The sequence below is a fragment of the Aphelocoma coerulescens genome, chromosome 10 (genome assembly GCF_041296385.1).
Source record: "Aphelocoma coerulescens isolate FSJ_1873_10779 chromosome 10, UR_Acoe_1.0, whole genome shotgun sequence".
In the NCBI taxonomy this organism is placed as follows: domain Eukaryota; kingdom Metazoa; phylum Chordata; class Aves; order Passeriformes; family Corvidae; genus Aphelocoma; species Aphelocoma coerulescens.
Window position 1 is genome coordinate 6,654,829 of NC_091024.1, and position 19,790 is coordinate 6,674,618.

At 41.6% G+C, this 19,790-nt stretch overlaps 1 protein-coding gene across 7 annotated transcripts in view; it reads right to left on the bottom strand.

The window, feature by feature from the left end:
- AKAP13 (A-kinase anchoring protein 13) overlaps positions 1-19,790 on the bottom strand; it is a 206,373-nt gene that overhangs the window by 181,130 nt on the left and 5,453 nt on the right. For all 7 annotated transcript variants that reach the window (XM_069026211.1, XM_069026215.1, XM_069026214.1 and 4 more), the window contains exon 2: positions 4,627-4,682. The gene's annotated coding sequence lies outside the window, so the exon portion shown is untranslated. The remainder of the gene's footprint in view (positions 1-4,626; positions 4,683-19,790) is intronic.

Here is a 19,790-nt window from a genome sequence, read left to right on the forward strand (position 1 = left end):
ACCACATGCAGATCACAAGCCCTGAAAAGTTCCAATCAAGAGAGGCCGGTCTGCAGAACCCCAGTAAAGCTGGAAGTGAGTTGTAATGCTCCCCTAAAATAACCATTCACGCATGCAAACCAATTCCTGGTGCAGGTACTTAACTGTGAAAGCAAAGGCAGAGCAACACCTTGTCCTTCTCTCAAGTACACTAAAAATTTACATGTTCCTGTAAGGATGCCTCTGCATATCCAAGCCCTGTATTTTGTACTCTGGAACTGTGCTTGTACAAAGACTGGCAGAGCAAAGCCCTCCTCTACAGCTGGTGCTCTTTTGTGCTGGGATCACAAATTGAAAGTGGACAAGATAAATACCTAAAATCACAGATCCCTAGTGAAATCTCCTCAGCACACTTTACAACCTCTCGTGCCCAGTGACTGCACAAATTCTCCCCTCTATCTATAGACTGAAAAAATATTCCCCCAGTTTGTACACAAATGACAGCAATTCAGTTTTGAAGGGGAAAGAAGGAAAAAGGCAGCACTCAAACTCTAAGGATTATTTACGAACAAGCTGAAGCCCTATAAACTTGGCTGTTGAAGAAAGACAATCCTCTCTAGCTTATGCCAAGTGGGTCAGACAGAGGAAGAACCTCAGCAGTCTTCAAAGTCGAAGCAGATGGGGAAGTGAATAAGTGCCCATGTGAGCAAAGAGGAAACAAGATTCTATTCATTTTAGCTTGTTTTACAGCTTCAGTTTTCTAGACACCATTGACTGACATAAGCAGAGGAGCTCACTTCTCTAACAAGTATTAGAAATGCAGAGTAATTACTTAAGACTGCTATTGATGCAAAAAAATAAAGTCCCAGTGTGTGCAAATTGAGGATGTTGCTTAGCTCAGCAGGAGGGAAGCAGGTGAAGTGGAAGAAAGGTGCTAAGAGGCAGAGAACGAGAGAAATGTTCTTTGCTTTGTAGCTATGAAAAAACCACTTGGGATTCTTTATCATTAGTGTTTCAGTACCAGAGATATAAATATTTACGTAGCTGTAAAGTAGGTTCTACTTTAGAGCTAATTGTAGCTCTAATTAGAGCATTAAAAAAAACCACATACGCTTGCAAGTAAATTTTTTACCCTTTTTGAAATAAAAAAGCAGCACTCCACACATGCCACAGAATGACCATACATCCCATTCCTTAAAAAGCTGAAGCTGACCTCTAGGTCCTTTCTCAGGCTTTACATCGCCAGACAAGATCCGGGCCAAGACCATTTCCATACACAGGGATGCATCTCTGTCTCAGGCTAACCTCATCATCCAAGTGATGAAACCTAAAACCAGCTAATCTCCCCCAGGGTCATGCTTGTGGAGCTGGGAATCCCTCCATCTGCCTCAGCAATATAAAAACATCACTGGCTGCAAAATAAACAGCACATGAACCACAGAACAATTGCCCCTCCAGTCAACACTGCTCATGCCACCCACCAAGACCTAATAATTTTCTAACAGATCCCTCCCCCTAAAAACTTTTCATACTTTGAAGAAAGACCTTGTGCAAGTTGACAACACACAACTTCTTTTGGATCCATACAAAAGAAAGACTCCCTTCCTCTCCAAATTCCTAGGAGTTTTGTAAGCTCTCTGCAATCAGACAAAGCAGACCCTGAAGGACCACAGAAATACTTTGAATCAAGAACTTTTAAACTGAGCTGGCAACAGTGGAAGGAGGAGTATTCAGTGTTATAGCTTGCTAGGGAGACACCAAGAGCCAAGGACATGCTGAGGAGAAGCTCATCTTCCAAAGAAAATACTGCTGAGAGAAACAGGCATCCTTCCACCATTTATTTTAGGAGATGGCTGCTGAGCTGCATCAGCTATTCCACTGGTGTCTCCATGAGTGTTTTCTGCCCAAGACTTCTGCTGGAAGAGCCAGAGCTGCAAAACTTGTAAGAAAACTCGACAGGAAGAGGCACTGAGGGGTTGAACAACACCAACCCACTTCGGAGACACACTCCATCTTCGCTTATGCAAACTCAAGTGATCTGATATCCAGGGTGGGTTGTGTGGAGACCAGTCAAGATAGAAATAGGTGTATGAAGTCTTTGCTTGTTTTTCTGTGTAACTGTACATCAAGAAATTTGCTAAAATGAGAAGTATGAAGGAGAGGAGAGAGGCTATGTTATGAGTAACAGCAAGTGGGGGGAGCTTCAAACTACAATCACTTTAGCTTTTTTCCCTATTGTTAGTTATCATACAAGCTGAAAAGTGAACTACCTTGCTTTAGGTAACTTTACCATGACAACTATTCCTTTTAGCAAATATATCATCATTCTCACAGCATCTTTAGATGCTTTAAGATGCAAAGTGAGCACTCCCCCAAATCTCTCTCCGCACTAAAAAAGCTCCAAACACATTAACCTTGAAGGACCTGCACTCTGGTGTAGTTGGAGGGGGAAAGAAAAGATATACAAGGTAAACTCATGCTGGCTCTTTAAGAGCATCTCCACAAAAAGGATTTTTTTTTTTTTTTTTTAATGTGATATGTACAGTTGACCTGGGTTAACACTGTGGTGTGGGGAGTTGAAAAGGGATCACCTGATGAAACAGAAATACCTCCCTCCAAACTATATTGCAGGAATTCCAGCCAAGCACCCCAACCGCAGCAAACAGTAAGAGCCTTCTGGAACAGCACACGTTCTGTGTCAGCAAAGCAGCATTAATACAAAACTCAATTCAAATAAAGGAGCACTGACCCTTCGGAAAGGGTAGAGCTTCATCAGGCTTCTACCACACCAAACAAAGACCACTGAGGATACTCAAACTGCTCCAAAAAAATTATTATATCAAAAGGAGGAAAACAATGTCAGCCTTGTACATGTTTTGCTGCTGAATAATGACAGTGTTTACCTTCCCAGCCTAACACATTACTGCTCTGGACCCAACTTTAAAACAGAGTACATGGCAGAATTAATTATGTCCTTTCCTCTTAACTACCATGCCCTGGTTATTTATTAGCTCGCTCTGCATATATTCATAGATGCGTCTAATATACAAAGTTAAAAGAACTTAAAACTGATGCCTAAATACTTCCCTCATTTGCAGAGTCCTCTCCATCCTCTGGACAGACAGTGGCATCAATAAATACAGCCTCAGGCTGCAAAATAATCACTGCTCAAGCAGTTGAGGGAGACAAGGAGGAACCTGAAGCCTGCTGCTACGGCAAGCAAGTTTCAGGAGCAATGCAGTGCTGATCCCAAGCAACAATATATCTCAGGCATGTTCTCAGAGGATTCTGCTAAGGACTTTTCCAACTTTGTTGGAGGCCACCAGCCAGTTCCTGTGTGTTTCTGGAAAAGACAAAAGCTACACTATACAAAATACCCTGAGTTCAACACCCTGGCAAAGGAATGGCAGATAGATAAACTCAGATGAGCCACCTAAAACAAAAACTACAGGGAACTCAAAAGCCTCTCTGCAGTTGTCTGTCTTCACTCTCCTAAAGTCCTCCCTGAAGAGGGACAAATATCAGGGAAAAGCAGATTGGAGAAGACTTCTGGTTTAAGACAATCATTTTTATTTCACCAAGGTCCCTCATCTCAAGGAGAAAAGCTGCCCTGATGACCATTCACTGGAAGGAGATCAAAAGGAAAAGAGGGTGGGTACTGCAGACAACAGAGACAGGAGAAAAAAGAAAACTCTTTCACGGACACAAAGAGTAGCAGCACTTTTGTCAGGGTAGATGTTAGGACACTATATTCCCATGTGAACACTGCAGTAGCTTTTGGCCTCATCCAGGATCAACAAGCAACTCCAACTAACACACCGAATTAGCTGTATATCTAAGGATTAACTTCTTGCCTTGCATCAGAGGTCAGTCGAGTCTTCTCTCCACCACAAAGGAAAGCATAAGTACCTTTTGGTACAGCAGCACACTTAGTTTTTCCACCCATCATCCACGGCACCGCAGCACTGGATTTGTGCCCAGAATGCCCCAAAGATACTTAGAAATAGGCAAGACCAGGTGCTTGCAATCAACACTCAGAAATCCTGTCAATCACCAATTATGCAGAATCTGGCATTTTAGAGGTGTAGATGGGGTTCAGAAGATCAAAGGGGGTTGTTAAATTTGTTTGTGTTCCCCCATCTTTTGGGCTAAAAATAATATAAAACTCTCAAGCTTTTTATGATTTCTCTCTATCAGAAGCTCCTGCCTGAGGGAAAGAGGGAAGAGACAGGGATGGAGGAAGAGCAACTCTATCTACAAACCTGGAAGCATGAAGCTCTCATTTCATGACAAAATGATATTAAATGATAGCAACAAGTTTACTTTCTAGTGGAAAAAAAATGCAGAGCATCTCTTGAAAACAAAATTTATAAACTGATGAGATTATGCAGTAATATGCAGATATAACCTGTATTTCATTATTCTGCACCACGTCCACTTCATGTGATTGAATAAATAAATGAGGTCCTTATGTCATACTAGAGGCATTACCCCTACTTTTGTTTACAACCTCTTTCTAGCCTTTAACCACAGCACACGCAGCACAGCTGGCTGGCAGCTCAATGTTACAACCCAACATGCAAAAGAAGTTAAGATAGGGGAAGCGATTCTAAAAAAAACCACAGGAAAAAATCTTGCTTCACTTACCTAAGCAAAGTTGTCATTAGAGAATTTTCCAGTAATAAAATCCAAGAAAAAAAAGCCTGAAAAAAAAACATAGAACAAGGCAAAGTTTTAGTACATAGGCTATTACTCTCACTCATGTTTTTTTCTTGGGAATGGGAAAAGTCAGTGATTTAAGAAAAAGTAAATTCACTCCATTAGTTGCCTTTCTGATAGTTATTTGTAACAAAAAGGTCTTCCTCAGACAGCGAACATATCAGAAACAATAGGGCAGATTTTTCACTGCTGCTGCCAGCATTATACTAGTGCAATTCCCCAAGTGTCAATCACGTTGGGCTGCAATAAAACTAGTGTTATCCAGCAGACGAGTCAGGCCTAAGGCAATTAGCTAAGCTGCCCCATTTAGATTTTCAGTCATCTCTCCCTCCCAGTGAGCTGGATTACCAGAAAGTTTGGACCAAGTTGTGGGGTGGGAATCAAGGAGTCACACGTGTTCACACACAGAGAGTAGGGCTGAAGGTGGCCAGAAACAAAACTGATGCTTATAAAAAAAATACCCAAACCACCCCAGGGCTAATTGCAAAAGACTGAGGCAGCACAACATATATCAATATTAAGAAAGCTGGGAAATACAAGACTTCATTACAGGCATAAAAATCCAAAGCAAAGTATAAGTTACTGGCAAAACTGGCATGTGGCCATGACAGGTTTTACCAAAATCACTGCTACCAAAAAACTCCTGGAAGCTTGTTGAGACTCATGAATGCAGACTGAAAAAAAAGAGAGAAACCACACACCCAAACTAACTGAATATGGATGACTGCAAGCCTCCAAATCAAAGAGGGAGTTGACCACTGTTTAGGAGGAAGAAATCATTGCTTGTTCCAAGATTAAAAACTTATAATTCTGGCCCCGGCTGAAGCACTATCATTCACTAATCTGCTGCAATTTAGTCGGGCTGATCCCCTGCTCAGACAGACGGGGCATTATCAAAAGTTCCTCCATTCATTTCGCTTCCTGTTAGCCAGTGAAAGCCCCTTTTATACCCTCCTCCAGAGGCTGCTAAAGCCAGGGAAGACTTTCTGATGGAGAAGATAAGGTAGTTGGATTTATTCATGAGAGGAGGAAGGGAAGTTGTACAGCCTGATTACAGCTGCTCCAAAGCTGAAAACTAGAGGTTTGGAGGAAGGAGGTGGAAGATGATGGATTTGTTATTAAATAAGCATTATACCACTACCATTATTGCTAGAAGTAGCATTAACTCTCATGATACTCAACTACAGAGTTGAAAATTTTACTCTGAACTTGGCATCATCAAATATGCACATGTGGTTAAATAATCCAAAAATACATGGACAAGGCAGAATATCGTATTTTTTAGGAGACTAAGCAAATAATTTTTAAAAAAATATTATACCTAAGACCAAAGGACAAACTAGCCAGAGTCAGAGGGAAGACACTAGAAATGTTCTCCAGATTGAGACTGTTCACGTATCATTTTTGGGGTCAGATCTTGTTCTTATTGTCAACATGAGCACTCTCAGACTTCAATGGCTTAGGATAGTGATTTCCACATTACTTAACATGTGTCAGCAATTTTGAACAGTTGCTTTGCAGAGTCTTAGACCAAGCAAAACCTCACCAGTGAGAGCCCAGTACAGTACTTGGCAGATGAAAAGATGCCTGGAAACTCTATCAAGTCTCTGAAAAACATTCCCCCATTAACGTTCAGACAATCTGGTATAGTTAGAGTAGTTTTTAAATGCAACAAGATGGAAACGCAAACGAAAACACATTTCTCAAGTTTAAAAAGGTCGAGCCAAAGCAGCGAAGCTCTACCAGAAGTTAGGGCTAACAATGATGGTTACAGGGGTAAACCCTGCCTCTTCCTTCCCCTCTCCCAGACTATTCTTCTCCAAACGAAGGAGCAAAATAAACAAGAATCAAAATATCCACAGCAGAAAATCACAAGCAGCTTTAAAAGAAAGAAAATAACTCAGCTATATCTCATCGTTACTCCATCCAGTCCAAGTACACATCAAGTCTTTAACTGTTTTCCCCTCTGACAACACTAAATGACATAAATACAAGCAAAAATAATATTTTTTAACACACTATTATATGAATAGGAAAACTTAAAAGCTACCAGCTTAAATTAGACAAGGATGGAGTGTAAAATTCTGTTGGGCAGAAAGAGGGCATAACCAAATCTAGAACAGCATGAAGACCCAAGAGAGATGGTTCACAGGTCACCACAGGGAGGGTGAAGTATCAATGGTACTTGTGTAAATAGGGACAAGGCTGACAAATTAACTCTTGCTTTGCAGAATACCCATATGCAACCAAAAAGCAACGAGCTACAACAGAATCCAGAGCTTATTTTGATCCACCTCCTCCTTTAGGTTATTCTATATATACTATACAAAACTTGAGCACAAACTGTACAGATCAGTTCGCTCTGTGGTCACATAATTTCTTCTCAGTGATCAAAGAATCAGGGAATGAGGAGACAACAGCTTCTTTTATTCTCACCCCAGCCTTCATCTCTTCAGACTCATCACTTCAGGCAAAGCTCAGCTGGCAGCCGCTCTCCTCACTTTGTGCTGCAGTGGGATCTTGCCTGTTGCAACCACCAACTTTAATCATAAACTACAGCAAACTCTGCAAATGCTCAGATTTAATGGGTACGTCAGAAAAAGCTGCCAAGTCTCAGATTCCACCCATAATAAACAAGGTAATATTGCTCCCTTATCTTCACAGAGACTTTACAACACAAATCTGAAGGGACAACGAACTGTTATAAATCTCCAATGCACAAATGCAATTTTACATGCTAATTTGGAGTTTCACACTATGAAATAAGGACAAATTTATCAAAGCACAAAGGGTGTTTCCTATAGTGGAAATGTCGTAATGGGATGACAAGACATAGCCTGCTTGTTCTGCATGTTTGGTAAGATTGTTGAGTCTCTCTTGTCACAAAACAACTCTTGTTACACCAATATTTAATTAAAAACAAGCAAAAGTCCACCCAAAATTTCCCATTTGTTTTCCGGTCTAAGGAACCCACAGTGGCAAGTTAGAACTGATACTGCATCACAAGGAAATGAAGAGCCATGAATGAGATTTTCCTTGGTGTTTTCAGCTTGATAAAGACCCAGCTGCAGCAATGCTACAGCTGATTCAAGGGAGTCAGACCAAGCCTGAACAACTCTTCCGACTCAAGCTGACAGACTACAAGAACATCACAACCAGAGGCCCACGCCCATTGGTACAGAGCTGGATACAACTCATTTTTGTTCGGTGAAAATATGACTTTACACATATGACAATTTCAGGAAAGCCAAAAAAAGAACAGGTTTACTTGGCTCTTACATTTCACTGCCTGCCTTCTGCAAATTCAAGGTTGGTTGTTGTGATGATGCCAGGGTTTGGAGGTCGGTTTGGTTTTTTTTTAATAACCCCAAAACCTAAAAATTCCTACTTCTAAAGACCACCTTATGCTTCCCATAGGCCTGGGCATAGATACACAGATGCCCAGTTTCTAGCATCTGTACTGTAAGTAGTTACACTTGGAATAGCTGTGACTGAAGGCAATGGAAGATTTCAAGTAGCAGTTCCTTTGCCACACAAGCCTGCAATTCCAGATTTCTGCACACATTGCAAGGGGCATGTGGCATTACCAGTGGCTGGAGTTCAGCACGTTCCTGGGCAGCTCAACATTTAGACTGTTAAAGGTGGCTGCAGCAGAATTCAGAGAGAAAAATAGCAAAGAAATCCAAAATTCAGAGAGCAAACCGTGTACATGCAAATCAGGCTTTGCAAACCCATGACGCACTGAAAGAGTAAGGATTTTCCATCTCATCTCCAAGCACACACTCAGCAGTGCCAGGAAGGTTAGAGGACTGCCAGAGCATGCACAGGAGAAGGTTTGTCTGCAAACAGAATCAACAGCCTTGACTAAATTCTTGTAGCCAATTAAGCAACAATTCTCCACTGAGAAAACAGCATCTCCCAGTTCCCTGCCTAATCCTCAACTCCTGCTTCTTGAGCTGGCTTTCAATTTTTAAGTCTTATGTTTTTCTTCAGAAGCAGAAGACAAATGGATGCCAATTCTGCAGACATCCTGGTTGCAAGGCTTTCATTTGCCTTTTAAAGACCATCAGTACTCAGAAGTGACTTAACACTAATGAGCTTTCACCAGCAAGTCTGCACATTAATACATGTGAGTAGGCACGCTAAATCCACTCAAATTACCTATCTGCAAGGCTCTCCTCCAGCCTGGACTGGACTTCAAGCCAAGGGATGATGAAACCTGGAAGGTAACTATGGATTTTCTCTCATCTGCATCCCTTTGTTAAGCTGCTCAGTGATGCTAAGCAGACGCATTTTGAATGTGCTGCTTCATCTCATGTAAGGGGGAGAAAAGGAAAAAGAGTCAGAAATAGTACTTATCTGAAAAAAAGCAAATATTTTAAACTAAGTACTGCTACTGTTTGTAGAATGGCCTGCAAGAGAGATATAGCTGAAATTCCTTTAAATACATGTGTTCAGTTTTGAAAGTGCAAACAAGTCAATCTGACAAACCAGCTCAGTTAGGATTGCTCCAACAAAGCCAAGGGTCCCACCCCCCACCCTTTTCCTAAGTAAGCCAGCACAAGTTTCTGGCATAGGCACTGGTGTGTGAGATTTTAACATTCCCCTTTCCATAAACAGTCATACATCAAGCTCTAAAAATTTGCTTCACAGAAACATTTGCACTAGTAAAACTCAATTATTCTAATATTTGTATGACACACGCAGGAGGGGTACATAAAAAGGTTATGGTGAGCTCATTTAAGAATTTAAACAAGTACTTGATAAAAAGGTTTTGAATTATTCACTCAGCTCCACTATTAAATCAGGCTTCCAAAGGAGTCTTTAAACAATACAGCCCAGAGACGCTGTATTTATAACAAAAAGGCAGCACTGAAGCCATCACACTGTCTCACAGCACAAACCATTCATAATTACAGTGTAAATGAACACAGCCACGGTATCGTGCCTCGGTCACAATCCTGCCAGATTAACTGGACACTTTAAACATTTATACAAATATTCCTTTCTGGAGAGGCAGCACCACTTCTGTCTAAATATCTTAAGTGCTGCTTTTTAAGCTAAGAAAGAGCAATTTCTTCAAGAACATCCAAAGTTGAAAGAAACACTCAGGAACAGTACCAAGCAAGATAAAGACAATCTTTTATAAGTATTTATTTACTTTTATACCAGCCCATTTGGGCTGACAACAAGTACTTTGGTATGCCCACCAAAGCTTCACAGCCAAACTTGAGTGAAGACATCACCGTGCATCCCAGTTATAAACTTCCATGCTAAATTTACACACAGCACAGCAATTTTCTCAATACTTGCTGCTCACACACATACCAAACCTCTTTTTCCAAACCTCAGGGCTCACTTGAAATAATGGCCATCTCTAGAGGGAGGAAAAATAGAGGGTTTGGAAGAGATAACATGAGTGGTGCTTCACTCCTCTGGTATACATATTCTCTCACCACCTGCTTCCATTCTCCCCATCCCTTTTTCTTCCACCTCACAGGCTGCTCTTGGTAATTCAGCTCAATGAACATGAGCCAAGATTTCCTCTCAAAATAACTACTCCAAGACAATTTCAGCTATGAGAATCACCCACAGAAACTTTTCCATTTGCATATCATCTTCTCTCCTTCATCAGTCTGTTCCCAAGTAAACTCACGGGCTGGTGATTTGAGGTCATGAAGTTACGGAAAAAAAAGCAGGATACCATCCCAACACATCCAGCCATGTTCCCAGAGCAAGGGCAGGACGAGTCAGTCTCCCAGTATAGTCAATTTCAGGCATTTCTGGCAGCATTATTTTAATGACAGCATTTCATTTCCTTCAGCCATCTCATTGAGACAGCTCAAGTTAAGTATTAATGAAGTGCTTGAATACTCTCACTGTCTGGAGGAGACGTGGAGTGTCACCTAACCAGCTGCTCAAGATTCACACTTAGCTGCTCTGGTCACCAACACAACCAAGAAAAGGATTTTTGCACCACACGAGTTAAGGAAAGATTTGGGTGTAAGAAGCATGAGCTGAAACTACCACAGTAACCAATACCACTGAGCCCTGAGCAGAACCAGCAGCACATCAACCAAAGACAACCATAATCTCTTAAAAACAAATAAAAATCTAAGGGTATCTTGCCATTTCTGAAGAAATGGGGGTTTGGATGGTTTTGTTTTGCTGTTACAAAGCCAAGCCATTGTAGCAGTGCCATCAGCAACACCTCCTGAAACTTCTTAAAAAATTTTTAAACCTTTAAATTCAAATTTGCTGATGTACTTTCCTTCAAACCTACATCCCATCTCCCTACCCACATGTTCTTACAAATCCATCTATTTGAAGCAGTGGTTTTCCTGGTTATGGGTAAGGCTCAACACCTGCACCACTGCAAATGTAATTATGGCAAACTACCATGGCTATTTGTAGACTTCCTGTTCATCAAATAATATTAGTGTACCTTTGCCTTGAGCAATTATTTACAGAGCTGAAAATCCTGAAGTGACACTGGAGATCTCAGAAGCATTCTGCTGTCCACCCCTCCATTATGCAATGATGCTTTGTATTAGCTTTTGGAACTACTCAAAGGGGGAAAATAAAATCATCAGAATAATTCTTTATAAATCTGTCCAATGTAAAGGAGGGGAAAAAAATGTAATTCCATTAAAACTCTGCATTAGCTTACTCCAGTTGAGACTGGGAGGCATTTTACACTTCAGCTGAATTGGCAGCTCAAATTCAACTTCAGGCTCCAACGCAAGCTGTAAGTCAAACTCCTCAGCAGAGTATAACCCATATTAGCCTGCCTTCACTGTAATTTTAATCTTACTTAATTCTGAGTATGTAATTTATGTTAAGAATAAGCCACTTTTTTCAGAACAGGATATACAGCATGCAGAATTAGTCCCTGGCTAGCACAGTTAAGGCTTCCCTTAAAGAAGTATTTCTTTACATATTGACAGCAAAGGAAAAAAACACTGAAAGCTTAAAAAAAAAAAGTTTTCATAAATGCATCTCAGATGGCAGTACTAATTCACCTAATATATATCCCTAACCCATCAAAACCCAGCCATGCAGTCTCACTTCAAACCAATGTTATATAGAAAGATGTTTGATCTGTTTAAAAACTGACACTTCTTTTTCACTATACACATAAGGGGTGGGAGAGAAGAGAAAAATAGTTGGTATTCCTACCTTTAAAAAGGAACAAGATCATCCCATTCCTTCTCCCATCCATTTTCCCAATTTATGATTAAAAAATAAATAAAAAAAAAAATAAAACAATTAAAACCACCATGAAAACATCTTGTAAGGACAACATCTCAATTTCAAGTTCCACCAACAGGACAAAATTCGTAACAATTTCTCTAGCTGAAATGAAAATAACTTCAAAGCACTGTCTGAAGATCATAAAGTCAGTTTTACAGCCCAAACTGTCAATGAAGCTGGTACACAACACCCACCCGCACCAACACAAGCAGTATTTACATCCTGTAGCCAACCTAAAGCTCTGAAGCCCCAGTTACTATCTCTCCCAATCATGAAACATTCACTATGTATTTCCTGCATTATTTGCATGGTTACTTAGGTTTCGGGGTTTTGTTTGGTTTTGGTTTTGTTTGGGTTTTTTTTATGCCCTGTAAGTAAAAAGCTACTAAGATCTCCCACCCAAGCTCAGAGGAAACTCCAAGTGCATTACCAAGGTGGTTTCCCACCCTCCTTCTGCACTTGCTGCTGCAGTTTTGTGTCGTCCCCTTGGCTCCCACTCCTTTATAAGAGGTAACAAAATAGTTCACCCCCTATCACCCATCCCCAGGCCTGCAAACCAACACATCCTTTTCAGTGAAGCTTACACCCTGCCACAGCCTATTTGTATAATCTGAATGGGAGAGACAGGGAATAGTTAAAGCATTTGGCAAGTGAGTGATTTGAGAGTGAAATGCAAGGGATGCATACACCAGAATGGCTGGACTGTACCAAGAGCACGAGCTCAGGTCTGTCCCATGTCGCAGGCTGGCATCACAACACCAGGAATCTGAATGACTTGCACTAAGATATCTACAGGAAAAAAAATTCATCACTCACTTTACCCTCTAGATTTTCCTCCATTTTGTGTGGTGCAGACATGGAAAAGTTAAGCAGAGGGCTTGCAGGACTTTGCAGCACGTTCAGCCCCGCACTGTGCTCGAAGCAGGAGCTGTGTGAGGGAAGGGAACCGGAGAGGCCCTGGACAGATGTTTCCATTCACCAACGCTGCCAAGGAGCCGGGAATGCCGAGTTCACTACCTTGGCGTTATTTACATTTCACAACATCCAGCAATAACCATGCCACAAGCAGTTTAGGAAAGGAAAATACCATGCAGCAAGGGAGCGTTTTACCATCGCCTTCGTTAAAGGGGAGAAAATTAAATTGTTTTCTTTTATCCCAGTTCTGAAACTTTGCCTGGTTTCATTTTGCCCACTGCCATCCAAACAGGACACAAGCATCCCAAGCCCCATCCACTTTGAGATAATTACCAGCCATTGCCCTTTTGCACACACAATTGCTTCTGGGGTATCAGAGATGGTTAACTGTGCCACCCCTGAACCACCTGGACATTTTCTTTCCATTTTCCAGAATAAACTGACTTTTGATCTAGCACAGAGGACAGTTTCTCCTTCAGCAACTGTGCCACAAACCAAATGCTCCAAAGACCAAACCTGAAAATACCCGTGGTGGAAGGGTGCATTTCAGAGGCATTCATCCAAACCTCAGTTCTGAGACCCAACAGGTTTGATAATGAGCTGCCAGATCCAGTTTGGCAACTGGAACAGCTACTCCAAGTGCTGCCCCATCCACCCGAACACACTAAAGCGTTAGACACGGACCACATGCAACAATGTGCTCTGCATGTCCCAAGGTGCTCCCTGCAGTGAGAGATAGGAAGGATGACGGGGAAAACATTTTTTCACACCATATTATGATCCTCCAAGTCCTCTCTGAGCCCACAGCAGAGGGATAGAGAAAATAAGAAGACCAGTATTACCCATTTCTATGTCAGTACTTTCTTGAGCTTTCAAAGGGGTTCTGTACCTCAGCAGAGACACTGTATCATGTTTCTCAAAGCTTCGTGCTGGCGAACACTGCCTAGACAGGACAACTTTACTGGGAGTGAGTGCAAGGCTCCTCTCCTGCCACTGCCACAACGGGACACCTTCCTTCCCAAAGTAAACCAGACACTAATGCTATTTATGGGTCCTGTTGCAGAACCAGACAGGCTTCCCAGCCACTATTCATCAACGTGCAAATAGGTTTTATTCCATGGCAGGCAGAAGAGATTTGAAAAAAAAAGTCCTGAAGTTCTGTCTTATTTTTTGAAAGAAATCAACAGTTGAAGATTAGCTGGAAATTCAACACAGAACAGTAATACCTGCAAATAAAGGCTGATCACAATTCTACGGAAAACACTTTGTTTTTTTAAAAATTGACAATTCCAAATTAGTTCCTAAAGAATTACTAAAGGAAAGCAAACATCCATGGAAAAGGCAGCCAGCTGATGTACCAAGGGACAGACCTCCTGAAGAACATCAGCTCTATCAGTCCTCCATATCCAGAAGAAAGGCATGGAATGTAACTGTGAAATCTTCCTTACTTTGCAGGAAAAAAAAAAAAAAGACTCCATCAGTTTCCAGAGATGCACAGATGAACAACACTCACCAGCACTACTTTCAAACATTAATGCAGCAGACTCCACCGACTTGTCTTCCTATGTCTTTGGGGCTTCAGTGGGAACTACAGCTTTGTTCTTACAAGCATTTTTCATGGAAGCACCTTAGCATTTAAAATGCCAACTATAAACGCATCTGCTATGCAGATAAAGCACCCACAAGCACTTAATTTCATATGCAAGAAGTTTTACAAAGCTCTCAAAAGAGCCCAAGGACATTTGGAAGGATATATGCAAGTTCAGAATGAGTCTTAGCATATCATCAACCAAAAAAAAAAAAAAATCTATTCTTAGATATCTCCCTTTGGTGATTCCTATAATCTTCCTTTTTTTTTCCTCCTACTCCTTTGAGAAAGTAAGTTGTTTGGTTATTCAAAAAAAAAAAAATGGAAGAACCTGTTTTGCAAGGCCTACAAACAAAGAAGTATCTTCCAAAAAAAGAAAAGCTCATTCAAAAGTATGTAAATATTAGGGCTGGTAACACAAACAATAAAACCACAGGAAACACAAAAAATTAAGAATAGATCAGGACTCATTCAATTTCCTGGCTGCTGGATATATAACCACTTTTCTGGGTTGGATGTACAAGACAAAATTTATTTTCTGAATAAGAGATACCAGGGAGTTAACACAGATAATTTGAAGAGGCAGAGATCAGTGTCTGTTCTGATCCTGCTTCTGCTCCTTGGTAGGACAAGGACATTGATGAAGGCAGCTACACCCAGGACCTGGCACATCAAGCACCAGCGGTTCAGCATCCTGCACTGAGCAGTGAATTCAAGTTTGGTAAAGCCACAGAGAAGGCCAAAAACAGGACTACTCCTGTCTCATCACAGGACGCTGCTGAGTGCCCAGTGCACACCCCAAAGGCTGCTCTTCAACAAGGGACAGCTTGAAGCTGAGCATGAAGCAGAGGTGACAACCAGTTCCCAACGTGCAGGGTGGTCCCTGCCACTGCCACCCTGCAACTCTCCCTGGCTGGAAGGCACACTCCCAGAGCTTGACACCGCCTCGGGCATATTCCCAAATTCCCCACTGATGCTAGGCTTTCATCTAGCAGCATCCCAACAGTTCTTTCTCTCCTCTCCATCATGGGTATTTTTTTTTCCACCCAGCCAGAAGCAACAAGGTCTCAAGCAGACGGAGTTGAACATCCCTTGTGTGGGAATTTAAAATGCTGCTCTGCCGAGCATCACAGCCACATTAACTCAACCACACTGCTCCTCAGTCCAACTTCCATCAAATGCAAAACCAAGTCTCCTTCTTCTTTCCCAAGGTATCCAGTGGCTCAGACTCAGACTTATCTAATAATCAAAAAAAAAAATCCCTGCAAAGAAAACAATTTATTTCCTTCACTGCAAACACCAAATTATGTACTTACCCAAAGAAAAAATTTAACAAAACTTAGAGCATGTTTCCTCCAAAATGACCTAAGTTTCTCTTGGCACTGAAATATCACAAGCCCAAGGCATAAATACACACAGGTATTTATGCAAATGGTAGTATTCTTAATCAATATCAGTAGCATTGGTCGGACTAGATTTTTAGTAAAAATTGGCAAAGATTTTTTACAATTCATTCGGGGGGGGGGGGGGGGGGAATTAAGACCCCTCTAAGCAGAGTATTAAAAAGCTTGATAAATTTATACTCACTTGATATATTTTATCATAATGTTTGATCTTTTTATATAATGCAATTGTACAGTAACTGACTGCCATTCATCTGCCATATCATAGTATTAACTGACATCACAGAGGGGATGGGTCCTGCAAATAATCCAGCAAAGAAAGGGTAAAAAGCACACTCATGTTTTGTAGCTTCAGGAAGATGTATACATTTTCAAGCACTTTCTTTGCCACGGGTCTTCCATCTTCCTCAAGTAGTTCTGAATTTTCATTTCAAAACTTGCTCTCCACATATTCAAGTGTTTTCCTTTTCTCCACCCTCCGTAAGTTGTTGCTGGGATAGGATCTCTTATTAGTCTCAAAGAACCCGATGACTTTTGAACTTTGAGATTATAAAGCAAGAAAGTTACTGAACACTCACATGCAAGTTGATTGGCTAAGAAAAAGTAGCACAAAGTCCTGCCAAAATCCTAGCTAATCTGATAAAGGAAAAACCAGGGAGGTCTAAGCACTAAACCCCGCGGTTTAAGTAGAGCCAATACCAGCTGCAGAAGGAAACACATTACATGCAGCAGAGCACTCCTCCTTCAGAAATGTCATCTGAAAAAACAACATTTTACCACCTTACTGCCCATAGGTAAATTGCAAAATTCCCAGAACACAGGAAAACGTGTGGGACTGACAGGTAAATTTCACACCGATCAAGAAACACAACTTGAAACTGACTGGAAGGAGGGAGAAACAAATTTATGAGACCTACGTGACACGAAGCCAGTTACCACTTAAGTACTTCTTTAATTCTCCCGCTTTCAATGCACTTCACAAACAATTAATCCTCTTAACATCCATGCAAACATATTTATTATCCACAGTTTGAACTTGTAAGCTCTTAACGCAATGGTCTAGGTCTTTTCCTAGCTTAATACACTGCTCATGAAAACAGCGACCAAAGCCCTCTTTTAACTGTGGAACAGCTCTCAAGAAATCTGCTCCCATCACCCCACTCCCATCAGCATCTTACAGAGAGACAAGAAAGGCACCCACTCAAGAAAATACTTTTATAAGCTAGTTAAAAGTATTTTATGCTAGTTAAGTGCTCAAATCTCAGCCTCCATGCTACACACACCCCTCTTCAGGGTACATAACCAAAATACTCTTCCAAAATTAATTAGTAGCTCTGGCCGGGGTGGAAAAGCAGCTCCCAATTTTGGAGACTCCCAAGCTCCCACTGCACAAACTTTGCTCAACTCAGCAGGAGTCACCAGCACACAAATGCAGCCACACAGTGGGTACCAACATAACCCCCAGCATCCTCCCACAATGGGTCTGAGGTCAAATGTGTATGTATTTTCCTGCTGGCATCTGCACTACAATAGAGAAAAACCTGCAGCAACATTTCCCCTTGAATCACACAAAAGTGTAAAGAGACACCCGGACCTTGTGAAATGAATGTTTATTACACAAGGCCTTCTTTTATGACAGTACATATAAAAGGGGTTTAGTCTTTATTTCTCTACCCAGCTGAGACAACCTACTTTTTCTGCAGCTGCTAGGAGAAGAGAAACTATAAACATTTACATTTAATGCAACAAAAGGTTTGCTCACCACCTCTTGTGCTCCACTGTGCTCTTAGACGATGATCACTCATCATAAAAATGGGTGGAGTGGCTGCAAAACACTCAGTGATGGAAAAACTGACTCCCATGTTTGAGAGAGGTTCCTGCACAGGCTGAAAACCCCACTGAAATGGAGTGTTGTCATTACTCCCAGGATGGGAAGTCTTTGGGCCACGGATGCAAACACATCTGCTACACAGCACGTGAAGCAGCCCTGTTTTACTTCCTCTCAGAATCACCCTCTGCACCAACTCAAAGCCCTTCAGATCAGACTACAGAAACTGTTCTAATCTAGGCCACACGTAAACTCGATCATCTCCAGTTTGGTTTTAAACAATTAAAAACCAGCACTCCCAAGTACAAAGTGCAGACTCAAAGATGTCCAGTGCCGTCAGCACCGCAGCCTTGCTGCTGCAGTGAAAGATTTATGGTTACAGGGAACAAAACAACAGAACTCATCACGTAACACCAGAGGTACATCACGTAAGCCTCACTCCTTGGCTGACTCACTAAGGGGTATTAACTTAAAAAAAGCAAGTCCCAGATTTGCTGCCATCTTACTTGTGGGTTCAGCAATTAGGAAGCATGCCGTGCACAAGCTCATGAGTCGAGAGAAATTAGTCTGTATAAGGGTCAAATATGGTCATCCTGTCCTCCCCTTCCCCCCAAAATAAATCACTTCCCCCCTTCCTTTAACACCTGCTTCCTCCATCCAAGCATTCATTGTCCCACCGCTATTATGGGACCAAAGGCTTCAGCATCCCAGAGGAAACTCAGGATGGAAAACAGTGAGTGCAAAGCAACCAAGACACATTCCCTTCAGCAATCTCACCCCTCACCATCCCTTATTTTCCCTCTTCCTATTGAGAGTAAAATTTAGGATTTGGCTGGGTGTTGATAGCCACACATCCTGGTATAGAATCCCACTGTGCCCACTAGTGTGGACTTTTCTTGCTCTCACACCTCCCCAGGAACCCACAACCAACACCACAGGGCAGGAAACGAAGTCAGACAACCCACAGCCCGACGCAGCACAGCTTTACGTATTGTTGCCCTGAAGGGAGAGACTTCGCACAAGCAGCCACTCTGTGCATCCCTAAAAAGTAGCAGGAGCACGGTGACATCAGGAAAATGGCAAAAGGAGCCTTTGGACAAACCCATCCTCAGCACCAACTTCCACCAGGAGGTTTTTAGCTGCAGGAGGTCGCTGTGCACCTTCACACTCCCCACTTTGGTCTTCCCTAGGCTGAAAACAGGGATACCTGCAAGAACACGATGAGTCGGCCAGCATCCATGCGTGACACATGCCAGGTGTGTTAATCCATGGGAAAAGAATGGGTGAGTCAGTAGTTTGAGTCTGAAGACAGTCCGGTTTAGAACTGATGCTCCATGCCAAAACCTTTGTTTGTAATGGTTTTACTAAGTGTAGCATTCAGACTTACAGAACAGTTACACCACTGAGGGCAGAGACACACTGGGGAAAAGATTTACTTTCCCAAGTAACTTTGCCAGAAACCTCAGATACGGTTTAGATGAAGATACAAATATGTCAGAGATTTTAACATAACTTGCTGCTCCAGTTTGCATTAGTCATGGGTGATAAAAAGCACAGAGGACTCAAACATGACACATCAGGCACTTTCTCTCCAGACAAAGTTTTGATCATCAGCATCAAATGACCTTTAAGACCACTTTATATCATGTTCACAGAGAAAAAGTCTCATCAAAATTCAGCCCTGTATTTAAGTAATTCATCGCCTTTTTTTTTTTCCCCCTTGCACTCAGAAATAAAGCCTGAAGTAGCTGCTACAGAAGAAAATCCTTAAATCCTTCCTTTTACACTGGATCAGGCTAATCTCAGCAGTGCTGTCACACTGTAAATAACATCTCACATTAAAAAACAATTTGGGGAGATCTCTCACCGTGTATTTTGCAAATGTAACATTAAGGTAAAAACAGTTCAGCAACAAGACTAAAGGGAAAGTTAGATCAGCCACCCGAAAGTAGTCAATAAAAAATACAAAAAGAGACTAGAAGCAGTCAGAAGCTGCTGTGGAAAATTTTGCACAGTCTACTAGAAAATTTCACAAGTGCTTGAAACAAAGATGCAATGGATCACTTGCAACTACCTGAGCTCATACATTTTGAATAGTATCTAA